This window comes from Pantherophis guttatus, chromosome 1 (assembly GCF_059756535.1).
Source record: "Pantherophis guttatus breed Tessera chromosome 1, ASM5975653v1, whole genome shotgun sequence".
NCBI lineage: Eukaryota > Metazoa > Chordata > Lepidosauria > Squamata > Colubridae > Pantherophis > Pantherophis guttatus.
In genome coordinates, this window is record NC_142063.1 from 84,629,491 (window position 1) to 84,648,725 (window position 19,235).

Here is a 19,235-nt window from a genome sequence, read left to right on the forward strand (position 1 = left end):
TAACATTTGACGTTAAGAAATATCAAATTATCACTGAAGCTTGAAAATAATTTTCCCAGCAGATAACTATTACCCCTCTCCCACTACAAAAGTTACAGAAAGTTAGAACTCCGGAACATATTGGCATACTTATCAAAAAGTCTGTTTATCTGAAACCAGAGCTCTTATTTTGATAAAAGATATTCAGCTTAGCTTGCCACGCCAGGATTCCTAGCTTTATTATACTGAAACTTTTTCTTAAAGCAGAAATCATTCCAAGAAACTTTAAAAGAAGGATTGTCTCAGTTTATCTTTTTGCACCACCAAATGAAAGGTCTTTTAACTAAGATCTTGTCATTAGCTAAGCCCTAAGTTCCTGGACTGCAATGTTTAAACCAGCTGGAAATGTAGCCATCTTAAAAGAAAACAGCATGAGAAAGAACCTAAAAATAACCCCACCTTGATTTTATTTAATATCAGATGGGATAGAGAGAAATTTGCACCAGCTTTCACAATTTTGATATTCTCTTTTACTACAATAAAAAGTAGTAGTAGACCGCGATTTTGACAGCTCTGGGGTAGAGTATGTGCTAAACTAGCAAATGCTATAATTTTTTCATAAGAGCCTCAATGGATCTTTCTTGACCTGGCCTTTAATGATCAAGAAAATGCCCTGGTTTTATCCTTTTTTCTTGTTATTTGGTGTAGAAGGGGAAAGTGGCAGAACCACTTCCCATGATTAAAATGAAGAAAAGACAGCTCATCATTTCATGGTCCCATTATTCTATCAATAGAATAGAATAGAATTTTTTATTGGCAAGTGTGATTGGACACACAAGGAATTTGTCTTGCTGCATATGCTCTCAGTGTACATAAAGAAAAGATACGTTCATCAAGAATCATAAGGTACAACACTTAATGATAGTCATAGGGTACAAATAAGCAATCAGGAAACAATATCAATATAAATCGTATGGATACAAGCAACAAAGTTACAGTCTTATGTGGAAAGAGATAGCTGATGGGAACATGAGAAGATGAGAAGATTAATAGTAGTGCAGACTTAGTACATAGTTTGACAGTGTTGAGGGAATTATTTGTTTAGCATAGTGATGGCGTTCGGGAAAAAATGTTCTTGTGTCTAGTTGTTCTGGAGTGCAGTGCTCTATAGCATCGTTTTGAGGGTAGGAGTTGAAACAGTTTATGCCCAGGATGTGAGGGGTCTGTAAATATTTTCACAGCCCTCTTTATACAGGTCTTCAATGGAAGGTAGTTGGTAGCAATCAATGAAAATATTAAAAAGTCAAGGCAAGAGCGGTTCACCCTTTCCTTTTATCTCAGTGAAAAAAATATGACATGTCCATTGTTTTCTTGTTCTATCAGTAAACTTGTTAAAAAACAACAAAAGCAAACAACCCAAAACAGGTTTTCCCCCTCCAAGGATGAACTTAAAAAAAAAAAAAGCTGTGAAGAATGGGAGGATGAGGCAAATTTGTCTACAATGAAACCAGAGGGAAAGCAGGGAAACTAGACAGCACTCCTTGAATTGACACAGGTGAGAAAACATGACTTCTGAGACATGGAAGGGGAAAAAAACACATCAAGGTTGACTTCCTAATAGGCTGATTGTAGGTAAGAGCCAGGATTTTATATTTATATCTTTGACAAATAGTCAGTGGCCTGGATTCACACTGAGTTTTGCTGAACACAAGGAACAGCACTAAATGTCTTTGACTTTATGGATCCTGTTATAAAGGTGTGGGGCAACTATCAAACCATATAGCAATAGCACTTTTTAAAAAAAATTTGATTTATATGCCGCCCTTCTCCGGAGACTCAGGGCGGCTTACAATGTGCTAAGCAATAGCCTTCATTCTTTTTGTATATTTATACAAAGTCAGCTTATTGCCCCCACAACTGGGTCCTCAATTTACCTACCTTAGAAAGGTTGGAAGGCTGAGTCAACCTTGAGCCTGGTGAGATTCGAACCTGCAGTAATTGCAGGCAGCTGGTCTTAATAACAGGGTGCTTTAGACCACTGTACTACCAAGGCACTTAGACTTATATACTGCTTCACACAGGGGTGGGTTCTACTTACCTTTACTACCGGTTCACAATGGGAGCGCGCATGTGCAGATCGTCAATTATGACGTCCGGGCAGGACGAGCCTCCCGCTGCTTTTGCTACCGGTTCTAAAGAACCAGACAGAACCAGGAGCAACCCACCACTGGCTTCACAGTGCTTTACAGCCCTCTCTAAGCGGTTTACAGAGTTGGCATATTGCCCTCAACGATATGGCTCCTCATTTTACCCACCTCTGAAGGATGGAAGACTGAGTAAACCTAGAGCCTGGTGAGATTCAAACTGCTAAATTGCAGGCAACTGGCAGTCAGCAGAAGTAGCCTGAAATACTACATTCTAACCACTGCACCATCGTGGCTCTTATGAAAAAATTATAGCATTTACTAGTTTAGCACACACTCTACCCCAGAGCTGTCAAAGTCACGGCCTGCAAGCTGGATGTGTCATGTGCTGGCCATGCCCACGCCGGGTTTAGTAAAGGGGGAAAAAGTCCCGATACGTCACATGATGCCACCATGACGACACATGTTTGACACCCCTGCTCTACCCTAAAGATGAGGGTAGGGTTTTTTTTTTCAAAACTTCGGCATGCAAAATAAACATTTATATTTCTTTTCCCTTTGAACAAAAGATCACCAAATTAGGAAAACATGCAATACAAGACTCATTGGAAGTGAGACAAAAATGTTTGAAATGACTTATTCAGCTCAGGTTTTATTTTGTTTAGGAGAGGGAGGATGTCTTTAGCTTACAAAGCAGAAGAACACATCTTAGAGGTATAAATGCAGACTATAAGTCAAATAAATCAACACGGGAATATTTATAGTGTTCAGTGCTGTTGACAATATAGGGCCCTTGTCCCAGTGCCAGATTTAATGTTTTATTAATAAGTGCCTGTCTCTGCGGAAAACGTAAACAAATCCTTTCTGGCAAAGGAAAATTTGTATAGCTAGGCAATGGATAAATCCATTTCTAAAATTCTTCTCTGAATCTATATACACTGAGTTATGGGGAAAAAATCAGGGTTGGAAATCCTTGTCCCTTTGCCATATTCCTGGTTAATCTTAGTTTCCTTTACTCTGGCGCAATTTATCATCATGCTTATTGAAGGAATATATTATAATATCGAATCATGGAATCGACAAGGCTGGGATAATTGTTCCCTTGACCTTTGTCTAGAAAAGCATCTAGTCTAATACTTCCTTTCATTAGATCATAATCCTGTAATTTCTGATAGAATGCTAGGATCTTCACCACTTGTCCCTAGTTGTTGTTAGCATGCTGAAGTGAAGATGTTGTTGAGTCAAGATGCATGTGCTATGCCATCTTCCTGTATAATTTTAATTTACTCAAAAAATTGAATTCATACACACAAATACAGAGTACACACAAAAACACATACATAGATATAACACATTGTTATGCATGCCACAAGCAGTTTTCAGGCCATGAATTTCATAACTTTGCGCTGTAGGGTTGGCCCTCCTTTGCTTAGTTTGACTTTAGCTTTTATAAAATCTGCTTTTTTTAATATAGAAACAGTTTTATATAAACTGTAAAATATAACCTTCGGGCTCTGATTTAGCTTTTCGTTAGATTTTTGTCTGAAATAAATGTTCCTAGGGTTGTTTAGAGGAAACAGAAGCATGGCACTTAACAAAAAAATGTTTATTTATTTGTTCATTCATTTAATTGTTTACTTATCAAATTTTTACACTGTTATTCTCACCAAACTGACTCAGGGTGGCTTAAAAACAACATCGTAAAATAATACAAAAACAAGACTAAAAGCACAAATAAAAACAGAGTTAAAAAGCAAGGTTAAAATGTACAAGTTAAAAGTAAAAAAACCCACCAAATTTAAGAAGTTAACGAGGCTAAAGAGTTAAAACCGAAACAGTGTCCTCAAGCCATCAGCCCCCTCCAGGTTACCTAACGTTCTTAGACTCCCATTCTAATTAGCAGAGCCAGGTCTTTTTTTTTTTTTAATTTGATTTATATGCCGCCCTTCTCTGGAGACTCAGGGCGGCTTACAATGTGTTAAGCAATAGGCTTCATACTTTTGTATATTTATACAAAGTCAGCTTATTGCCCCCACAAACTGGGTCCTCAATTTACCTACCTTAGAAAGGATGGAAGGCTGAGTCAAACTTGAGCCTGGTGAGATTCGAACTTACAGTAATTGCAGACAGCTAGTGTTAATCACAATGCTATCAGTCTGCTGAGCCACCAGGTCTTAAGAGTTTTCTGAAAGCCCAGAAGATTAATGGCTCACTTCATCTGTGGGGGTAAAATATTCCAAAGAGCAGGGGAAGCTCTCTTCCTAGCTCCTGCTAGTCAAAATACTTTAACTAGCAGAATCCATTGCCCTTTCTACTTGATGGGGTGGGGAAAGTCAGTGCACTCAGGATGAGATGATTCCTCAGATAATCTGGTTCCATGCCATGAAGGGCTTTAAAGATGATAACCACACCTTGAATTAAACCCGAAAGCAAACTGGCATCTAGTGCAGCTCATGTAGCAATGTGTATACCTGTACCCAATAAAACAACAGAAGAAGACGAAGAAAGTAGAATTAAAAATGTAAACATGGATAAAAATAATTATCCTGAAAGACTAGCTTTCTTGAATCTGTAGGATCTTGAATCTTCCAAGAGCTCTCTACTATTCCTGACCTGTGCTACTAATTAAGCATCCCTGGCAATCTTTACATGTTTGGAATTCTTACATGACACTGTAGTTTCTCTGAGAGACAGGGATTTTCTAGTCTCTCAACGTAGAGAAAGCATGCTAAGCATGGCTTTGGAATTTTTTCCAGCCTCTTAGCAATGGGGCCATCTGGATGCAATGTGTGGCATACACCTATGTGCAGACTGAGAACGATTGAGGTGGTCTCCTCTGGGTGATGTGCCCAGGAGAAAAGAAAGGAAGGTTTAAAATGGAGCAGTCAACAATACAGCAGGTAGGTGTTTCCTATCCACCTCTCCCATAGGGATGTATAATTTCTTTCAGACATTCCTTTGGGCTGCAAGTAAATGCACAGAAATGGCTGCCATGGTAGTGGGGATGATTACTCATAACACTTGTTTACTGGAATACAAACTGGTGACCTTGTTACCCAATTCCCCTTTGGTTCTCCAGCTCTCCACTATTGCAGTCCAACTTTTTTTACCAGCAAAAAGTTTTACCAGCAAAATACCTGAAGATGCCTGGCATTATTTTTTCTAAGCATGCCTAAGAGTAAGTCTCAGAATTGTTCTTGTAAATAAAGATCGTGCTGAAGTTGGCTTGCCCTTTGACTTCATTTAAATTAATAAATTATAAATAATGTCATTTCAATTTATAAGTATTTTAATTAAAATATAAATACAGGAGGGTGGGGTAGCAGCTGGGCAGGTGCGAAGGAGGTTTGCCTGTGGTCACATTACATATCCCAATTTAGCACATAGCATCTAACATAGCATTTTAAACTTATTTTTCTTGGGTTAGTAGATGGGCAATACAACGAAAGTAATTGCAACAAATAAATAAAGCAACATTTTATAATAAAATAGAGTAAGTTCTAAAATATAAATAATATTTATAATGTTGGCTTCCTGCAACTTCTGCTTATACTAAATGCATCCTGGATACTTAAAACTAATTCAAACATTTGAATAGTTCCATGTAAAAATAAATACTCCTAGTACCATGCCAATAAAAAAAAAAAGCAAAATGGGAGGAGATTGGCACATTCACAAGAGCAATGTATCTGAATGTCCTGTTTTTTTTTTTCAAAGTACACTATAATCATCTCTTCAGAAGACTTATCTTCCCTAGCTTCCAGTTTCCCATGAGATTCTTTCCTTTGGCTTCTTCAAACTTTCATGGGTAGCCATAAAAGTTTTAGAATAACAAAAAACATGCACAACAGAAACCATAAATGGCTGCAGATGAACATTTTGAAATCTCCAATAGTAAAATAAGTTTAAAAACACTAAGTGAATTTTAAACAAATTCTTAAAAATCCTAGGGAGAACATTATTACCCAAAGATGAACATCTCAGAAAAAAAGGATGGCAGATTTCAACATAACAGGCTTAATATATAAAAAATATGTTGAAAATAAATTGATTCAACTCACTTAGATATTGGTGGTGATGATTAGAATTACAATTCCTAAATAAAACAAAGTCTGAAAACTGAAGAGGCTACTCCTAAATAGGTATCGGTCAGACTCAAAGTTTCATTAATTAAGCAAAAGATGAAGTACATAGGTCACAGAATGCTTAAGAATGATGATAGAATCTCTGACTATTTTGTTCTAGACTATTAAGATCAATGAACGGGAGATTCATTTCCTGATTCTCAGTCCTTTTCATGCAGAAACACAAGCTCTTGCACTTGGAGCTTATGAGAGCTCAGCATAAAAGAAAACATTATGGACAGTAACTAAGAAAAGAATTGTGAGATGTAAGTAAAGGTAAAGGTTCCCCTCACACATATATGCTAGCCATTCCCGACTCTAGGGGGCAGTGCTCATCTCCGTTTCAAAGCCAAAAAGCCAGAGCTGTCCGAAGACGTCTCCGTGGTCATGTGGCTGGCATGACTCAACTCCAAAGGCGCATGGAACGCTGTTACCTTCCCACCAAAGGTGGTCCCTATTTTTCTACTTGCATTTTTGACGTGCTTTTGAATGCTAGGTTGGCAGAAGCTGGAACAAGTAACAGGAGCTCACCCTGTTACGCAGCACTAGGGATTCGAACTGCTGAACTGCCAACCTTTCGATCGACAAGCTCAGCATCTTAGCCACTGAGCCACTGCTCAGTGCTGTGAGATGTAATTCATAGGGAGAAAAAAGCCAAAGCAGACATAGCAAATAGGAAGCAAAAGATTGGAAAGGAATCAGTGTGTTCTTTTTGGCTTGGAAAGAGCTATAAGAGGTAGAAATAAGGGCTGAAAAATCTACTTTAATCATAAAGATTAGATAATAAAGGTGGAATCATGGGAAGATATACAGAACATCAATATTCTAATTAAATTTACCTGTCATCCTGAAAATATTTCTGTCTTCTATAGCTTGCAGTAATTTTCACCTTTTCATGTTTAATTTTCTTTAAATCCTATAATTTTAACTGTAACACTTGATGGGACAGATCTTAATTTCTATGAGCTGTCCCACCCATCCTTATGTCACACCAGAAGGGCAGACAATGTGGCATAGATGGGAAGCTGCATAGGTGGAAAGTTGCAGCAGGAAGTAGAAATTAATTTAAAAATTTAAAAAAACCCAAGTATGAATGGAAATGATCTACTCTTTGTTAATAATTGTAAGAAAAACAAAGACAATTACACAGTTTAGTTCATAATGCCCATTTATAAATTTAGGGAGTTCCCACCTTCAGTTACTCTCTTAGCTACTTTTAACTCAAAAACAAAACAGTTTAGGCACCTGTATGGAGATTTTTGAAGTGATGGGGATAACAAAGGAAAAGGACTTACTCTTTCTGTTAAAAGCTTTTTTGGGATCATCCTTTTTAGTGAACTGATAGCCAACAGAGACAAACACCCCAAAAGATTTCATCAAGTTAATTACTGAGGATGAACTTGGCTGTTGAACTTGATGGCCACTAAAAGATACTTAATCCCACTTGATGTCCACTAAAAGACATTTAGGCTTAGAATTAGCAATAATTTGCAGGGAGTTTTCTCTACTTAATGAGCAGTGTAGTATAATGGAATGGTCAGAGAAGTCTTGAGCCGGGCCTATACATGTTACCACTCTTGCAATTAGCAAAGGCCTGCATTTTTCTAAGAAAAAGACAAGTCATGGGAAGCATGATGTGGATTAGGATCAAGGTGGTAAGGAGGTTTCAGCCCTTTGTCCCCCATTGAGATTCTGATCCAGATCACATTTATAAAAGTATATACACTTGCCTGCTCTTGACTAAAATTTTGCCCTATAGGGAGGTTTCCTTCCAATTCAAATAGTAATATATTCAAATTCATGATTCTGAACTCCTATTTTGTTTGATTTTTGTTTGACTTGCTGTGCTGCCTTGATGTATTCTGAACCTATTTTGAACAAGGAAGAAGCTCCATAGAAGTTAATGGTGCTGATCTCTCTGGTATTAAACTCGTCCTTTCCCACTTAATCTGGTAATCCACCAAAGAACTTCGAAAGCAGACTGTGAATTAGTTATCTTATTTCAGATGGCTGGAGTTAGATAACTTGAAGATAATGGCAATGTTTTTCCTTGTCTGCCACAAATATTATATAGAATTCAGGACAAAATATAATGCTTTTGAAAATAGCATTCAAATATTTTAAAATGGAAAAGTGCAATTGCAATATGCTCTTTATGGCTTTCTTTTGTTGGATGAAAACCCAGCCCTACCTTACAAATTAGTACAGGCACCAGAGAAACCTATCATCCTATCTTAAGTGCAGTACATGGTGCTCTTCTGAAGAGCAAGGTATATTGGAAATATACCAGACAACCAAAAGTGTACATGAAATAAAATTTCTGAGAACATTAATTCAATGCTTCCCAGCCAGGTGATAGGAAGAGAATAACTGTGAGAGGAACCTTGGAGTCCTAGTGAACGATCACTTAAACATGAGCCAGCAGTGTGTGGCAACAGCCAAAAAAAGCTAATACAATCCTTGGTTGTATAAACAACCATAGAATCAAAATCACATGAAGTATTAGTACCACTTTATAAATCCTTAGTAAGACCACACCTGGAATACTGCGTCCAGTTTTGGTCACCACATTAAGAAAAAGATGTTGAGACCTTGGAAAAAGTGCAAAGAAGAGCAACTAAGATGATTAAGGGCCTGGAGACAAAAACATATGAAGAACTGTTGCAGGAATTGGGTATGATCACTCTAGACAAAAGGAGGACTAGGAGTGACATGATAGTACTATTTCAGTATTTGAAGGGCTGCCACAAAGAAGGCAAGACAAGAAACAATGAATAAAAACTAATCAAAGAGAGAAGCAACCTAAAACTAAGGAGAAATGTCTTAACAGTGAGAGAACAATTAAGCAATGGAACAGCTTGCCTTCTGAAGTTGTAGGTGCTTCAGCACTGGAGGTTTTAAAGAAAAGACTGGACAGCTACGTATCTGAAAGGGTATAGGAACTCCTGCTTGAACGGGGGGGGGGGGGGGGGGTTGGACTAGAAGATCTCTAAGATCCCTTCCAGTTCTATTCCAATTAGTAATCTTTATTCACTTGTTCTCATGTGAATGGCCAGGGAAACACCATCCTAAAGAAAAGGATCCTTAAAAGCCACAGGTTTGATCCAAAGGAAATTCAGAAATTAATAGGAGTTAAGTGAATGCCTTTTTCTCTTAGCAGCCAAAGGAAAAATGGATTGCTTAATCAGCTGCTGAAAGCAACGTTTCTCAACCTAAATTGCTTTTCTCTTGCTGCTGTAGCAGCAGAAAACAGCTCCCCTGCCTATTGTGTAAAGCTGTTGGCAGGCTTACCAAAAGTAAGATGGATTCAGCAGTACAATAGAGCATTTATATATCAAAAGACTGGAAACAAGTTGTCAAGAAAAACGTACCATAAACAGAAATGTTAATTTGATTGTTGGCATGGCTTTCTTTTACCTTGTTAGTATCTTCCAAGTAATTTTATTTGAGTTGGCAACATTATCATTATTATTATTATTATTATTATTATTATTATTATTATTATTATTATTATCATTATCATTATCATTATCATTATCATTATCATCATTATTGCACCTGCTGTTTAAATTTGATATATTCATCTTATCAGAGTTGAGCTTAGACCCACTTTTGACTTGCTAAATTATTTGAAAGTCAAAAAAGCAAAGAAAAGGATGCATATCTAAAACTGTACTCATTCCGTCACTGATGTTTTTCCTTTTAAATGCTCATAGGAATGTTTTTACATCAGTAGCAAAATTTCATTGCTTTTGGAAGATGAGGGCCCTGTGAGATCGTAGTACTTGATGTACTTTTCCATACAACCAAAAAATGAAGAAGCAGTTTATGACAGAACAAATACAATATTTAGTATCTCTAAAGAGGGATTGTATTATAAAACAAATGTAAGCAAATTTTCTTTACAATTTCTCTTTTGCTGTATAACAATTTTGCAGAATCATTAGGAAGGACATGACAAAAGTGATGACAATGTAAGTTAATTGTGGCATTTTAAATCACCTCCCCAATTCCCCAGCTACAAAAAAGCATTTGCCTTAAATAGTTGTGTCTACAGATCTTTAACAATGAGTATTGGCGCTGAAAAATAAATGAAGCAGAACATGAGAAAATAAAGTGGTTTCACTTTCAGGTCAGAATTCACAAATGGGTCTATCTCAATGTTTGAATTCAGACCTTAAGAATACAATCAAATATGCACTGAATCAGGAGTAAGCTAGGTTAAAACTACAGAGACTTATGTCTATTTTGCATTCGTTGGTCTCCCTTATAACTCAGAATAAGATTAATTATTAAATTCCCACTATTAAAAGATCATAGGGACATGGAATCACATAGCTAATTTTTCAATATGTCAGCCTGCTTTTTGGTTGCTGATGTATAACAGTTTAACGGGCTTTCATGAGTTCATATGAAGTTAGAATAAATAACAAACACATTTCCACTTAAAAATATTTTCAAAACATCAACCTTCTCGATGTTCTCATCTTACATATCTCGGCATGAAAATGCATCAAGGAATAATTAGAGAAGAAATCAGAACCAACCCTTCATCCTTATTTCCTTAAATTATATAAATAAGGAACCAAAATGGCAGTTGCACATTTTAGCTTCCAGGGCTAAAGTTGTTACTACCAAAAGCACCTGTGAGTTTAAATTCCAAAATTCTGGTATCACTAGTTGTGTAGGTTCAAACCCCAGCTATATCATTATCAAGCAAATCCAGGAGCACCAGCAGTAAATTTATGGATCATACCAAAGATTCTTTTGTTATGTGACAGATAACAAACATGTCTGAGTACAAGAAAGGAAACAGCAACAATTACAGATTCAAAGCCATTGCCATAGGAAATCCAGAAAATGCCTCACCCTGATCTGTCTTGGAATACAATTGCCATACACAGAATAAATATGCTTTAAAAAGAAGTGCTCTTCGTTTCAACTATCCATTCTTGCTTTAGATACAGCTACAAATAAAGAGAACATGCCCATAATAGCATCCTTTCCATAAAATTCATTTGACAGGAGGTCAGTGTCTGAAACAGGCTATGACTGCAGCTACAGTATGTCATTGCATTGATGACAACATTCTATACATCCAGAATGTATAATTATAACAAAACCCACCACATTCGCACTATAATAATTATAACCAGCCTAAACAGCAGAAGAAAATACTCTCCTAGCAGAGACAAAAAAAATAAATAAAACTTTCAAAGATTGCACAACAGGCACACACCAAAATCCTTTGATTTTCTCACCAAATTCTGTTCCTCAGGTATTTTATATGTTACATTGCAATTCTGCCAAACAGCAGTCATTTTTAACGTAATTAAAAACTTATCATTGCAAAGAAAACTTAAGAAGAAGAGAAAGTATTAAAATATCAATTAGGCAGTACTACATCTGTCCACCTGCTTTTATTAATGAAATTTTGTGCAATTGTACCACAATAATATGTATAATAATAATATATTTGGTCAAAACCCATTAAGACAAATTTGGAGATAATTATGTTGGGTGTACCAGCTCTTCTAACCACAACATCTTGGCTGATTTTTCCATAACACGAAAGAGTAATGCTACAGTGTTCTAAATTAGATACTCCCTCAAAGGCAATGAAATGAAACCCTAACATAAAAGAATGTTTGAATTAAACTGATGAAAATTTGCTAAAACAAAAGAAAAAATAAAACAAGTTGATACTTGACCATATAAGCATACAATTTGAATTCTCTGCTGGGGAACAAATCTCACAGGCCATCCTTTACCCAGATTTCTTGGTTTCTTTGTTGGATTACTGAGAAACCAGTCTATCTATCAACTATCCTATCATGAGTAATAATGTTTTCCTAATAACTGAAATAATTTCTCACTAAAATGTTAAACGGCCCAAACACTAAACCTGGAGAATATTTCTTGTCTCTTGCACTACAGATAGAACAGAATTTGGGAATGTCTTCTAGCTTATAGTAGAAGAGTTATTTAGAACCTAATTATCTATCTATCTATCTATCTATCTATCTATCTATCTATCTATCTATCTATCTATCTCTATCTATCTATCTATCTATCTATCTATCTATCTATCTATCTATCATCTATCTATCTATCTATCTATCTATCTATCTATCTATCTATCTATCTATCTCTATCCATCTATCTATCTATCCATTTATCTATCTATCCAATTTAGATACTGCCCATCTCTGAGCATTTTACAGATTATAGCTGTATTTCCACCTTATTATAAACTTTATTTCCACTTTATAATTAATACTGTAGTCTACAGTGTTAATCCTAATTTTATTATATATATATTGCTATTATCATTGTCTTATGTCTTACAAACGTTTTTCAATTTAAATGTTTCTTTCTGGTTAACGAGGTTTGTGCCTATGAATTTTCTTATGTTATCAGTAGCTTTCATGTACTTATTTTCCCAAATAGAAAGTTCTAATTGTAAGTATGTTATGATAAGCTTCTGCTATTATATTGAGACACATACATTATCATTGATAATGTAACTTTGAAAAGTTCTTAGTTATAACTTTGTTGTAGCTAGAGATTACACATAAATTAAGTTGCAGTACTCCTATGCTTATATTAAAAACACATTTTTAGGCTATATATAAAACCAGTGGTGTCATTCCCTTAGTAGAATGGCATTAATCAATGGAACAGATTTTTCCTTTGTTCTTCAACAGCATGCTCTGTAGATCTGGATACTGTGCAGAACCAACAAGAAGCCTTGTTACATATGAGTTGGGAACTTGGTACTTGCATAATTTGGCAGCAGTAGTGGGTTGTCCCCGGTTCAGACCAGTTTGCAAGAACCAGTAGTAAAACCGGCGGGAGGCTCCGCCCACTGACCTGGACATCATCTGGAAGTTTCTGTGCATGCGCAAAAGTACGCACGTGTGCGCAGTCCCATTGCGAACCGGTAGTAAAGGTAAGTAGAACCCACCCTTGTTTGTCAGGCAACTCTTAAATAGTTCCTAAATAGCACATTGAATGCTCTGTCATGTGAAAATGCTCTGTCTTTATGATATTATAGAATATTAATATAGAGAACCCAAGTTGTCTACATTTGCTAATTTTATTTTTAATATGTTCTGTCTAGTAAGACTGATAAACAAATATGTAACCTAAGTGTTCTATATTTTGTACGATATTGGGATTTAGTTATGGGATCATTTACTTACTGTACTTAGTATAATATATCACAGTATTATTTCAATTATATTCATACATATACCAGGTTTGCCTAGGTTTCTTTTATAGCTATTAATTATTATCAAATTTTACTTCATTAGGGCTTCCAGTACTTTTACAAAATACTTAATAATATAGTTAAGATTCCTCTTCTTTCTTCAAACTAGAGTATGTATCACTATTATGACATATTAAGAGCTATAACTGAACTATTGTTTAATTTTTATGTCAAATCAGACAAACATAGGGTAAGACAATAGATGTCTTATTTAAATGCTGTAATAAAACAACGACTGAGAATTATCTAGGAAAATCATACATTTCAGAAAACAAATTGCTATATGTTGAATCAGACCATCAACACATATCAACACATGTAGTGTGCACTGTAGACTACAACAGACAGATATTTTTCCACAGGTGCCAAACATCAGTACAATCAAGAGTTCAATTTAGTAATTAATAAATAGCCACAATAATTTGTGAATCACAAAATCCCATCAGTTTTTTTGATGTTCGCATAAAATCCTGTGAGATTTCAGTGTTTTCCCATGAAATTTCATGAGATTATAACAGCTTCCTATAACATTTCAGAAGTAAAATGACCAAAACCCCATGATATTCAGCGAACTGGGAAAACACCTGCCATGTTTTAATGTATTAATCAGTTTCATTTTATAGTGCCTAGTTGTGTATCTCTTTATCTTTCCATAGGATTTCTAGTTTAATAGAATACTCTAAGACTGAAATGAGGTCCCAAGTATTCCAATTCAGATTGAAAAGTTGTTAAATTACATATCTTTTTTTCTATGTATATGAAGCTACTATATGTTGGATTCCCCCCACCCATGACAGATGTATGCCTATGATATATTTCATCATTGTAGCCTTTAGATCTTCAAATGCTGCCATACTCTTGACCCCAAAATATAAATCCCTTCCATTCCTACAAAATAGTGACTGTATTCATTTCATGGATAAAATCAAAAGAGAGAGGTTTGCACAAAGAGTGGGATACATTGACATTAAGCTAGACTGGAAGTTTTGGAAGTGAAAAAATCTCCAATCCATATTTATTGTAACTATGCTGTTTCATATTCCAGGAGGATAGAATTCAATACAAACTTGATAAAATAAGGAGTTTTAAGACATGTCTTGTATTCATATAGGCAAGTGCTTTCATTTTAAAAGAATTCTAGTTGGTAATGAAGCTATTATTAGCATAGTTAACATCTGTTGGTGTATAATGTCAACTTCTATATCTAATTTAATGTTGTTTACTTTGTGCCTTTAAATGCTGACTACACAAATTGACTAGTTAGAGAAAGCTATGTTTGTTGGGAAGTAGAGATATAATTCATCTTAAAATAATTATGTGTTCTATGATCCAGTACCCTGTGTGAATTCCCACAGAGAAGTCAATTCTTTGTAAAAAAGAAAGTTCAGGTGGAGTTCATCCTCAATTACAAAGAATAAGAAAACTAATTTAACCAAATTTTTGTGCATTGGTAAGACTATCGAGATACACAGATATCATAGGTTAAGTCTCAACGCTACAAATCAGTTTAATCACATTGGTTTTCATAATAATTGAGAATATTGTTTTTCAGTGCAATGCTAGAAATGATTACTCAGAAGAAAAATCTATAATAGGACTCAATTCTTCCACTGAACCTAAATTATTGTCATCTACCGTAAGTTATTTTCATCTACCGTGCTCAGTCAATTGAAATAAATTCTAATAGGTTAATAGATAACAGATTACATCTGTGTATGGAAAATTCAAATTCTAGTTCACTTGGAAGATCTCAAATTGAAGTTCTTTTAAGGGATTTGTATACAAACATAGCTTAGATACCCTCTGAATCTCTTTGAAGGAATGATGAATTAATGCAAGAAGGACAATTACTCTGTCTGTATCTGTCTGTCATCTGTCGTCTGTCTGTCTGTCTGTCTGTCTGTCTGTCTGTCTGTATTAATGGCCTTTTTACAGATTTGTATAATCCCTTGGACTAAGTAAATTGCAAAAATAGAAAACCTCACTGCATGTCCTCAATTGCAACATTTTACAAACAACTAAATGGATTTCTCATGTCACAATATTATACTGCCACTTTCTGTATATAAAAATTATAGCATATGCAAGAAAATTAGGTAGACTATCACCATCTGATCAGCTTCCTAAATCCAGCTATTATAACTGTGTTGTAGCACACAAGGAAAGCTCTCTGTCCCAGTTTTCTAATATTCCTTAGCATTTTTCCATATCTTATTAGAAAAATCTGGTTTTCTTAATCATATACTTTTGATCATATATAAAGAAAATTATACTCCCAAGGAGTGTGTGTGTGTGTGTGTGTGTGTGTGTGTGTGTGTCACATTTCTAGATGATGTGAACTCATGTTTGTAAACAATTTTATATTTCTACCTCACTTTAGTATCAGCCATCCTTTGCAATGACAATAACATAGTAAAATATTTTAATATTTGAACGCTACTTTGGGCAATATACAAAATATAATGGAAGCATATCTATTATATGCAATTGTATTGTGTACTTGTAGAACATTTCTCAACATAAAATGTTTATCTTTTTGTGCTTATAATTAATAGAAAAATGTAAAAAGGGAACTGTAGAGAGGATAGAAAGAAGAAATAACAACTTATATATATACATTATATTTAAAAATTTTAAAAAGCAAATACTAATTTATTGCAGTGTTTTTCTTTTAGTTTGTCTCAGAAGTGAATCTGATTGTAGTGAGTGAACTAACTTCCAACTAAGCGCATATAGGATCTGCGTTTGGATATGGGTGAAAATACAATAAGCATTTTTAGCACAAAATAAAAATAACTGGTAGCTGACTGTTTTTCATAATTACGTGTAAAAAAAAACTATTCAGAAACGGAATATATTGCCTTCAGTTTGATATTATTGCCAAAGACATTTATCTATCCTGAATTTATGTAGCATTAAAAGCAACATTCCCTTTGCTATCTCTTTGATAGAAATTATTTCCCAACTATCAATAAAAATTATCAGCCTCAGAATTCTGGTTAATATTAAACTTCAAATGAAAATGTTAAACATTGCCTGTTATACTGCATATCCAGGTTGTTCAGGCAGACACAGAATATACGTTCAATCTCTTTTCATAAATAACCCAAGAACAAAGGTAAAAACTAAAATTGCACTTATACAAATAGATATTAGACAATCATCGTGACAAACCTTCTAAAATGACTAGGAATTTAAGTGCACAGTTTGTTCCTAAAATACTACAACATACTGTTAAGTTCATTTAAATCATCTCTAATGTTTTGGAGTTAGTCAGGCAAAAAGAGCAGTGAAAGCCATTGGAAATGGGCACATTTTACAGTATACCACAATTAAACCCTAGTCCCTATTTTGCTGTTATTCCATTCTGCTAAAGTTCCTAAACTTGAAGTATATAAAGCTGTAGAAAAAATTAAGAGCATGAAATTGATGGGAAAGCAGCCAGAGGTATTTTTCTGGAGACTGGGCAAGATCATCGGGAATTTTTTCTTTGACTGAGATCAGACCAGAATAAGAAACATTTTGGTACAATTTCATGATACACAGCTATTAGTAATTCCAGAGTTGGCGATGCTAGCCATAAACTCCCTTGCCAAAGATTTCATTGGAATAGCAAACATACCATTTGGTGCTGATCCATAGTTATGTAAGTTTCTTATATTAATAAAACTAGCATCTCATATGTTTCAGAAAACTCAGAGCAATGTTACACTCAACAGATCTGACTTCTGGTCTGCTCATAGTTCAAAAATATACCATCAAGGAACATCCAAGAATTCAGTCTATCTAAAAGTAAGTAGGTGCAAACTCTTAAGAATTGTCACACACACACACACCTTTGATTGTTTTACTTCAGGTTAGTGACTGTATCAGAGCTGAGCATACAAAAGTCAAGATAAATAAATTGAAGTATTATTATTAGCATTTTTACTCCATATGTGCTCTACTTTTCTACTGGCAGAACAAATTGCTGCAGCTTGCACATAGCTATGACACTTTAAATTCACTGATTTCACTGAACTTCAAGCTGCCAAAGAGCAGGATGGCAGCCAAACTCTTTAACAAGCTCAACAGCTTTTGATCAAAGAATTCCACCTGCATTTTCAGAGTAGAAAGTTTATCATCATAGCTAAATGGTGCATGAACTTAAGCATTTTTAAAAATTCCAATCCTAGTGTTTTTTTAAGAAAGAAAAAAAAAACTGAAGGAGAGACCAAGTTAAAAAGCTCTTACCTCATTTAGCTGCTGATTCTGTTGAGGAAATCCTTTAGTTAGAGCAAAAAGTAAAAAAGAGTGGCCAAGATATGTCAGCTATTAAGTAAACATAGGTGGCAGGCTATCACTTCACTCGTAGCAGTGAAGATAAATGGATGTGTTATTAATTTTAAAACTTCTTTTAGAATGCTTACCTGTCCAATTGTGGAATCCCTTAGGTCACTTCCTGTTATTCTGATTGGATCTTCTAAAATTAAACTTAAAAAAAAAACAGTGCTTGCAAATATTTGCATACAGCCAGCCAACTCACACCTTCACGCACAAACAAAACAAGTCTAACCAGGTTACATTTGTGTCCTGAGAACAAAAGAGAATCTTTTTAATAGATGAGACATTGGTTTCCCTCTGAGAGTGTTTGTGTGTTGTTTGTGCGTGTGTGTGCCTGTGCTTTTCTTTAAAAGGCCAATCTATCCCCACTCCCACCACCCCCACAAGACAGGTTATTTCAGGGAATTAATGTATGTAATTAGAAGAAAGGAAATTATGCTCCAGAAACGTATTTGTAAATTCAGATCATTTGAAATCAACACGATGGGAAAAAAAGTTCAACTACAAAGCAAATTGTATGCAACAGATTTTCACCGGCAGCAAGTTCAAGCAAATGTCCCTGCCCGGTATTCATTTACCCACAGTAAGTCAGTGTAAGAGTGTTTGTGTCTAAAACTATCCTTTCCACATATTATTCCTGCACACGCACACAAAACAATACAAAAACTTGGCACAAACTGAAAGCAGCATACCTGCCTAAGGTGTGACTATGGATGTGGCAATCCGTATCAAAGGGGACAAGTAGAAAGTATTTGCTTCATTCAGTTCAATATTGAGGGTGCCTTTTTATATTCTATGAATAAATAAGTGCTATATATTCAGGAAAATTTCAAGCCAATTTGGTAGATGGGATAACAAGACCCTTGAGGTTTGTTGAATTGTGGCCATAACATACAGTCCAGATGGAACTGCACATGGATTGTGCCCTTCAACTATGTTTACCACCCCAACTGCTTTCAGCAGCATAAAGAAGAACAGATAAAGGATGCTGACTCTTGCTTTACTAAACACAGGTGGAAAAAAAATCTTATTTCTCTGTATCTAAAACCCTCCTGGACCAAAAGGAAGAACATGACAATGATGTCACTTGAATACCTGGAACAGCAATGGATATAAATCAGCAAGCTGATCTATTTTTCTTTTAGGGCAGTCCTTTTAAAAGATTTATTTGATTAATTTGGTTTGACTGGCATATTGAACCCAAATTGTTCCAAGTGCTTCAACGTGAAAGCTTTTTCAATCCATTAATAGTAAATCAAGAATAAGGAAAAAGAATGTGCTATTAACATAAGTTTATTAAATTTAAAAAATCACTCTTTCTTTTCTGCTTCAAAATGGTGTCACAATGAACTTCCATTAACTCCACCTGTGTTTCCTCTGCAACTCCGTCGG

General features: G+C 35.2%; 1 protein-coding gene across 3 annotated transcripts in view; it reads right to left on the bottom strand.

Moving 5' to 3' along the window:
- The window catches only part of EHF (ETS homologous factor), a 39,779-nt gene extending 21,852 nt beyond the window's left edge, over window positions 1-17,927 (bottom strand). Inside the window, exon 1 of one of the 3 annotated variants that reach the window (XM_034417356.3) lies at window positions 17,754-17,927. The gene's annotated coding sequence lies outside the window, so the exon portion shown is untranslated. The remainder of the gene's footprint in view (window positions 1-17,753) is intronic. The other 2 variants (XM_034417353.3, XM_034417357.3) reach the window with 2 other exon arrangements.
- Window positions 17,928-19,235: the final 1,308 nt, after the last annotated feature.